Source organism: Scophthalmus maximus, chromosome 5, assembly GCF_022379125.1.
Source record: "Scophthalmus maximus strain ysfricsl-2021 chromosome 5, ASM2237912v1, whole genome shotgun sequence".
Classification (NCBI taxonomy): Eukaryota; Metazoa; Chordata; class Actinopteri; order Pleuronectiformes; family Scophthalmidae; genus Scophthalmus; species Scophthalmus maximus.
In genome coordinates this window covers 2,957,676-2,966,979 of record NC_061519.1, presented here as the reverse complement: position 1 = coordinate 2,966,979, position 9,304 = coordinate 2,957,676, and the positions used below count along the sequence as shown (strand labels likewise).

Sequence of the window (9,304 nt, the reverse complement as noted above, 5' to 3'; positions counted from 1 at the left end):
GGGTGAGCCAGTGAATGTTCCAAGTATTGGCCATTTTAAACAGAACGTTTCTTGTGAACCTAAAATGCAGCTCACGGGGCTAAATTAATTTACTGGATGTGTATCCAATGAATGATGGAAAAATCGTGGGGGGGGGGGGGGGGGGGGGGCAAAACACCCTGTTTCATCAACATTTCACATGAAAGCTGTAGATGTAATGAGGTGACGGCTGCTCTTTGAACGCCCCCCAGGAGCCGCCCAGGCTTTGATCTGCGCCGGGGCCGTCTGCGGGAGCGGCGCATTTCGCCGGTGATTGCTCACCACACACTTCTTCGTCTCCTGTAGGGCTCATCTGAAGAGGAAAAGGACCTGAGGAGTCTAATTTTCCTCTTCTACCCGTTCACCCCTCAGGGGCTAAAAGACCGCATTACTCAAACCACTCAAGTACACTTAGGACTGACTTGTTTAGTCAACTAATGCGCACTGTATGCGCATATTGTCGTTTCCCGAAACGGGTTTTTGATCTTCGGTGATATGCTAGCATCTATTTTTTGGTGGGTAGCAGAGGAGGTGAGGCAGCAGTCGGCTCTATCACTCAGCCAGTAAATGAGTACTCCTGGGGAAATCAAATCCCCCGACTTGAATTGTGTGTCGAGTGATTCCAGAACTTTGCTTTGAGCCGCGGGGAGGTGAAGTAGTCGAGGGGTTAAGTCAGAAAAAGGTTTCCCGACACTAACTTATCCAACATGATCTTTTGCTTGTGTCCTTTTGAATTCATCTGGGATAAACTATCCCACACCCAGGCTCTCATTGCTATTCTGGATCCAGACTTGACATTTCTCATATCCACTCAAATGTGACCGTATCTGATCCAGCCGGTCTGTCGGAGCAACGGCTGTAATGTCCTTGTCAAATTGGTGATTTGCTGAAATAAAACCCCCCTTTCTAATCTTTTTATGTCATGCGAATGGACAATCCTGCATAGTCTCAGAATTCAAAATCCAACAACTCCTGCTCCCTCCCCTCCTCCACAGCTCCTCCCAGCCCTCCGTGCCCCTGCACGCTACCATGGCAACCGAAGCCAGGCAAGGTACGTAACATGACGTTCCTACCGGTAAGAAGCTAACCCGAAGCTAACACGGACTATTGTCCACATTGGTAGACTATCATACGTTTTTTAGTTACCGTTGCCTCACGTTATTACCTGTGACTTTTTGGGAAAACAACATCGTCAGTGTTTTTGAACGTGGGCGACTGTAAATCAGTGTATATTACCTTGTTTACGTAGATAGCGTTAGTTAGCACGTTAGCTAGCAGGTTAGCTACTGCAGTGTTACATGGTAGGTCTGTAAATTAACAGCTTTATCTTCACATACATCATTTGTTGCTTTGCAAGATGACTTCAATTTTATCCATATTTTATAACATTATTAGAGCTCTGAGACTGGTACATGAGGAAGTAAACTGCTTCGACGAGCAGTTGAGCGAGGAGAAGAGGGAGTCGCCTACGAGGGGCACCAGGCAGCGGATGTGGGAGACGCGGCAGAGGTCGGTGTGCCGGCCCCACACCCGAGGACCTGGGAGCCGGAGATACAGCTGATCTTCATGTGATCAGCCAGTTGGTACCTGCAGCGTTACTTAATTTTTTTATCAATATACTTTTTGAATCAATTCAAGGCATTACAAATATATTAATTTGGGGTAATCAGATTCACTGGTTCAGTACTACCGATGCAGTATCTCAAAGAAAAGCATAACAAATTTATCAAAGTACACTGGTAATATTGTCAAGCTTTATTTTGCACATGAATAAAATACAGTAGTTGTGTTGAATATTCCTTCCTCAGCTGTCCCCCCAGCAAAGTCAGCATCTGTGGAGAAAAGCAACATGAGCATGTGAAACTATGTTCCAGGAAAAAATATTCCTCCTCACAAATTTATCACGCATTTGCAAATTCAGTGAACGTAAAAACAGCTGGGAATAGCGACACATACTTAGCATTTAGCATAGCACGGGATGCTACGTTGGTGATAAATAGTGAAGCTAACTAAACAGTATGATGGGGGAGCATTTGGCCGCGGGAGCACAGACAACGACACACGTCTGGAAAACTCTCAAAACAGATTAGACCGCTTGGACACAAACATATTTTCAGCTATTATGCTACAAACACCGCTAACCAATAGCCGTAGCACTGTGGACCTAGACCTAGCAGCCTGATTACAACAGCACAGTAACACACGGTCACAGAGTGCGACAATAACATGGAACATAAAAGATAAATGAAACAGATAATTACCGGTCAAGTAGAACGCATCGTTTGTGAACCCTGTCGGTGTCGTTGCTTCTGTGGAGCTGCTCGATCTGCTTCCTCCTTTTTAGCTCATTTTTGCTCGTATATACAGTTTCTGGCAAAGGAGCCAGGCAGTTTTTTCCGATGCTTGGCGTTTCTCTGCCACAGTGTTTTCAAACTAACTCTGCTTCTGCTGCGAGCTCCTCGTTGTGAAGACGTAAACGAGCGAGTGAGGCTGTGCACAGGTTCTGCAGCGCTGAGCCGCTCGTACCCTGATGATTGACAGAGTGGAGAGACGCCCCCCTGGCTGTGATTGGACACTTTTGTTCGGGCGTGGTGGATTCTGGCAAATGGCATTATTACTACCAGCATATAACGACAGTTTCAGCAAATATGAAAAAGTTATTTTTGCAAATCCTACCGACGGCAGCTTTAATCACAAGGCCTCATGATTCACTTGATAACTTTCAGTCTATATTTGACTGTCTGCGCTACCATTCAAGATCCAATCAATGTACAAAGAATGTAGAAAAATGTTTGGGCTGTGGTTTTAAAGTGCAGGTTCCCTCTTCTCTGATCTGTGATTTGGATCAGAGGAAGCTGCATCTTGACCTTCCCATCTCGTTGAAACAATAATTGACATGAGATCGTCCAGGTTGTTGCACATCTGTTGGCATTTAAATCATCAAAACCCCATGTCAAAGACATCAAAGTGCTCGATGCTGCCTTTCTTCCTTTACGTGATAAAGGTAAATTGAAACTGGTATTATCCCTGTCATACCACAGTTTTATCATGGACAAAAACACATTCAATCAATGCATAATTAAAATCCACAAATTATAGCTGATCCACATTGAAGAACACAATTAAAAGTGACATTCAAAAAGCATCAGCATGTTTTCAACCTAACAAATTTTCAAAAACGTCAAAGATTTTCCAATAGTATTGATATCAGCATTGAAATCAAAGCTCAGTTTGACCATGAGGTAAATCTACAATTAAAATGTTGCAACATTAAATTAATGTTGAAAATAACCAGGCTTTCAGATATATGGGTTGATAATCAGGCAGGCAGATACAGGGACGACTCTCTGGAACAAATACAGACGAACGAACAAAGAGTGAGGGGAGACTACCTCCCATTACCTCCCCCACATAAATGGGGGGACGTAATGAGACAAAGGTGCAACCAAAAACTGTATACAAAAATGGACATACGTACATACAGTCGAGGTCAGGAAAGTGAAACCAATGAAGAAGTGCCAGAAACATGTATTCTCTGGAATGACGAGCCGAGGGCGACTCCACTGGTTGCAAACAACCAACAACCAGCCTTGGGGCTACAGAAAGTAGGTGCTGCAGGTGTAGATGGCCTCGAACTCCCAGTCGAGCCCGACCCCCCCTCCTACAAATGTGCTCACCTCCGGTTTCAAAGAACCAAGATGGTGCTGGCCAAAATGCTAAGCTCGAGGCTTCAAAACATCAGTTCAAAAATAAATGGGTGACGACCCAAGGTTGCCACTTGGGTACAACACATATGAGTGGCGCAGGCAATCACAGAGGCAGGAAGTATAACACCAACAGACACATAAGGCTAGACACTGATAAAATAAAACAGGACATGACTAAATGCAATCCAGACAGAACATCACACAGAGGTGCAGATTGTGACAAGTACCCTTATAGTGAAATAATGTACAGAGAAACTTCTGTTGGTTTAACAGGGCTTTGTGTTATGACTCTTTGCCCCTTTTACCATATATGACATTACTGAGGAAAAAATGAAATGTAAAGTTAGAAAGGTCCATAGTGATACAGGTAAAGAAGATTTAAATATGCCCTGTGGAGTTTTCTTTTCTTGTAAAACAAACAGAGGTCTCTGTTTACTTTCTGAGGTCTAATAAATGTGCATTTCCTTTCTCATAAAACATTAACAAACTTGATTTGTCTTAAGAGTTCGAAACCCTGCATTGATTACATTTGTGTTTTCTCCCTAGCAGTTTTCTTCATCACAGATTTTGGTGCCGCTTTGATCAGTGGAATTGTGTAAATCATTACTTGGTGCATCAAAAAGTCAACAGGATACATTAGTTTGGGGGAGAAGCATGCAATATCGTCACATTCAAGCACAGACATGATGGATAATAAGTCCCTGTCATACTTCAGGATGGATGAGGCCCACTGTGAACTTACACACAGACACAGACACAGACATACAGAGTAAAATTGGTGGTATGCATATGCAAACATTTTGTGCAGTAGCACACATGATCGCAACCTCCTGACAGCAAGAGAAATAATGATATCTTTATATATGAATAGCACTAATCAAAACCGATGCCAAGTGCTTCACAGAGCAAACAAGGATCACACAGGAAAAGCAGCAGAAAGAGAATAAATGTTCCAAACAGACTACATTAAAAATAAGAAATTGTAAAACTCATGAATAATAAAACACTAGAACCAGATGAAATTAGTTAAGGCTTTACGATAAAAGTAAATTTTTAGCATAGATTTAAAAGTGGCCGCAGACTTCCGTAGTTCCTCGGGCAGGGCGCCTCAGGGCCTGTATTTCAGAAAACTCTGTCTGTCATATTCTTCAGCCGAATGTGCGTAACAGATAGAAGGCCCCTGCCCGAGGATCTCAAAGTGTGAGCAGGGTTGTACGGGGATAAAAGCTCTGATATATGCTGAGGAGACAGATCATACAGGGCCTTGTAAGTAATTAAAAGAAACTTAAAATCTATTCTGAAACATACTAGAAGTCAGTGCAAACTTAGTGAGACTAAAACCAAAGTGATGTGTTCAAACCGCTTTACTCTGGTTAAGAGCCTGGAAGCTCAGCTCTGTACTGCCTGTAGCCAATCTACAGTTTTACAACGGATAAACCCACCAATTTTCGGTCTGATAAAGTGCCATGATTGATGGGGACCCACGAGGCAACGAGAACAGGGAATCCGAGAATTGGTATTTAAACAATAGTCTTCCACTTGGCAAAAGAGACACATGATTTGTTACTGTTAGCACGCAAAGTTCCCTGGCCCAAAAAAGGTTGACTAACATTTCACAATGGTCTTAAAATCAAGCCAGATTCTAAAATATAGTATTTATAACATTCAACAAATGCCGTATCACAACTGTGAGCTCCTACTCAGTTCAGACATACATGTAGATATAAGGTTAGGGGAAGAAATGCACGGACGAGCGTATTTTAATTTATTTTTTGATCAGAGTGTTCGATATGCTTTTGATTCGCCATCGGTCTGGACGATTATAGTCAAATAGAGATCAAGGTAAACTTACGCCTCTGCATTTGTTTTTCTTTGTTTGTTGCTGTTGCATACACATCAGGGAAAAGAGTGTTCATTTCAAACCAGCAAGGGTGACTTTGGCAGCACACCAAAGGGCTCTCAGAGGAAGTGGAATGAGAATGATGGAGGCAAGAGATAGAAAAAGCCTAGAGAGGTGGTAGAGGCCAAGAAATGGGCACAGGGAAAATCTGTGAATAGCGAAAAACTGTACGGGGGAGTAAATCTAAAGAGCTGTCCTCCGAGGCTCTTCATGCAATCGTCCCAGTCATACTCTGCAAAGCTTTGTTCGACTGTCACAAAAACAAGGTGAGCTGTTTTCAAGGTTTAGTGGCAGATATAAAATGTTTTATTAAAACCTGTCTGTTAGGAGAACGCCGTGTCTTGCTGTGAAAAGAGGAACTAAAGATAGAGAAAAATAACACCGGAGGCTGACAAGCCACGAGTGACGACGAGAGCCGGCGCTGAAATTAATTCTTAACAACGGGTTCCCACAGCACTGACCTGCATCCATGAGACAGATCTGTCACCTTGATATTTTTCACAATGAGTGCACCCTGCTGCATTTTCCAGTGAGGTCTTATTGGGTTAAAATCAAATCTGCCAGTCTGTTCATAAAACAAAGCGGCCCAGTTCCTTAGAAGCTGCAAAAGATGTCAGAGATCTGATGGCGGATATGGGGAATACAAGATGAAACGGTGTCAAAAATCTGTCAAATGTCAGTGTGCAAAGGCTTTTGAGTTACTTGTACTGTTTGAAGCGACATCTGAAATGTTGCAGTATGGCCAAGATTGCCTACTGAAGGCATGCTTGGGATATATAAATTCAAATTCTGCAATGATCTGAATTGACCCAGTTAAGTGCCTGAGTATAGATTCAACACTCGCCGTCCCAATTTCCAAATGCACCAGATGTTCCGATGCCACGCACCAGGGGACAGGAAGGAACACGATCAAACCAGGAAACTGTCAATTATTTGCGCTCCAGTCCACTTTTTGAGGAAATAATCCATCTGTCGAGGAATAAAAGTTTGCTTCTGGAATACATCATGCACTTGTGTAGGAAACATATTTACCATTTCAAAGTACCTGGTTCCCTCAGGCTATAATTCTGTAATGATTGCTATCTAGACCTCCTCGGGGGGCCAAGAACTCACACATGCAAATGTATGCGGAGGAAATCTCAGTGCGTACACCCACCAGACCATCCACTGACACGCTGAAGCATCTCTCTAGAGAGAAGCAGCGGAGTGCAGCCGAACGCCCACAGAGTCTGCTGTAGCCGAGGCGCTGTCTGTTTCGCCAGACAGAGCTGAAAGCTTTAGAGTTCCTCCAGCATAGTCAACCTTGTTATCCAGCGGCCCAAAAAGTCAGATCCACTGCATAGCGGCAGCAGCAGCCCGAGTGGCATCTGGATATTCCCCTGAGGATTTGCCGGTAAAGGGGGAGACACGGCACACAACCAGAGTCTAATTTCATCCGCTGGGTGGGTCAGTATATCGGGGGGACTAATGTAACCCAGGCAGACGGCCCAGGGAAGGCTGGGGACCAGAGCGAGAAGCATGACCCAAAATTGGAAGTCCTGGTGGGGCCAAAGTAGCTGAACACAGTCACACACACTGTATGCGGAGGCTTGTTCAGTGCGCACACCCACCAGACCATCAACTGGCGCGGACACACACACACACACACACACACACACACACACACACACACACACACACACACACACACACACACACACACACACACACACACACACACACACACACACACACACACACACACACACACACACACACACACACACACACACACACACACACACACACACATACACACACACACCTTCTACGTCTTTTGCAAGCGGTGGAGGAAAATGTGACAGGCATGAGAGATAGAGCGAGGATATTATGTGGACTAATATCAGGAAAGGGCGCCCTAATCAATCACAGAGATCCAGAGGCTAAGTCGGTCATGTAATTAGATGGTCTTTCATTCTCGCTTCCTTCTGTCTCATCATTTTTTTCCCCCCGCTCTTGCATGCTCAAAGAACATGCGCACGCACGCACACACACACCTGCATTTTCAAATGAAAGGCCTGACGTTAATGAGAAGACCACTCTCCATTTGTAGGAGCACACTTTAACGGGACCTCTGTTCCCTGGGCTAACGTGACAGGCGTGCCTGTCGAAATGTCACATGGATCACTGTGGGGACGGCACACAGACAAGGGGGAGTGGAAAGAGATTTAAGGAAATAAGACGAGGAGGGCGGCAGACGGGGGAAGAAGAGACAGGAGGGTGCCAACGGGGGGGTCGTACGGAACGGAGGAAAGGGTGGAGGAAGACGGGGGAGAGGTGTAGGGTCAGGCAGTGGGATTTCGAAGTCGGGGAAGGAAATATGAAAAGGGTTAGGTAGTTTTGAGTTTTCACCAAAGGGTGAGCAGGGCTACTAGGATAATGCCAAGAGAGGGATGAAGAGGGCACAAGCCGGTGAGGTAACATACTTTAATACGTATACACAGTAATTTGCCAAGTCGGTCAATAAATTCATGCTACGGACTTATCAGAGCACGTGTCTTTGCCGTAGTGTGAGAAACACTGGGTGTATCCGAGTCTGAGTATTTGCACACATACACAGAAATGTGTGCATGTGTGGCGCAGAAGGCAGAGAGTGCGGTCGTCTGATTTACCATGGCGAGGCCTATTAAGCCTCAGAGATGGGCTCGTCCATCCCTCCTGTGCGATGCTCCCCCTCAGAAATGACGGTTTATTTCTGCAGCGAAGACGCTGGGTTAATAACAGTGGAGGTTCCGGGGGAAAATGGCTTTGGGCAGGGTTTTACTTTTTCGTTTTTTACTTTTGTCCCTGCGCTTCGGCAGGTGTTCAACAACTACGTACGATGCTTCAAAAAAAACACTTATCTGGTCGTTTTGTGGGGTGTGTGTGTGTGTGTGTGTGTGTGTGTGTGTGTGTGTGTGTGTGTGTGTGTGTGTGTGTGTGTGTGTGTGTGTGTTGAGCGCTAAGCGACCGTATCCTTGCACTGAGCGGTAAGCAGCAGCAGCAGCAGCAGCAGCAGTTGTACCCTGTCACCTAACTGCTCGAGACTCTGTCCTGCTGAGACTAACTAGAGGTGAGGCCTCTCTTCCCCTCACTAGTTAATCCAGGCCACAGCGACACGGCCTGGGGCTGAGAGTCTCACTATCAACTTATACAGCGCTGGCAAGGAACCTATAGAGGGCAGAGGAACACACGCACGCACGCACGCACACACAGGTAAAAAGTTTATCTCAACTTCCCTCGTTAAGGATTACGATGGTTATGCGTCTCATCGCCTCTCCTCCCCCTCTCGGGTTTAGTTTGGGGTATAGGGTGGGAGGGAGCGTAGCTCTGAGGCAGGCACAGCAGATAGTAAATTTAGTTTGTCTCCATGGAGTGAAGAGAGAGTATTTCTCTAATACCATGCTGCCGTTCTCTGTGCTCAAAAACATGCACAAGTCAGCCACTTCGTGAATGCTCCACGACAGGCCTCGGTGACGGTTTCCTGGAAGGAGAGGAGCTGTTCAGCATTCAGGGATAGAGACAGACGAGGCGATGGAGTTGAAAAGAGCGGGTTTCCCCAGAAATGGAATGTCCTGCTCAGGTATTGAGGTCTGGTTTTTGTGCAACATCATTACAATTTGCTTCGAGCTTCAGATACCATACACAGAATATCAAGTGA

At 45.2% G+C, this 9,304-nt stretch overlaps 1 long non-coding RNA gene across 1 annotated transcript; it reads right to left on the bottom strand.

The window, feature by feature from the left end:
• Window positions 1–1,791: 1,791 nt before the first annotated feature.
• Window positions 1,792–4,250, bottom strand: LOC118311621. Its single transcript, XR_004794038.2, has 3 exons — window positions 2,695–4,250; window positions 2,280–2,545; window positions 1,792–1,850 (listed from the first exon to the last, which is right to left on the bottom strand). It is a non-coding gene; the product is annotated as an uncharacterized LOC118311621 (long non-coding RNA).
• Between the last annotated feature and the right edge of the window lie 5,054 nt (window positions 4,251–9,304).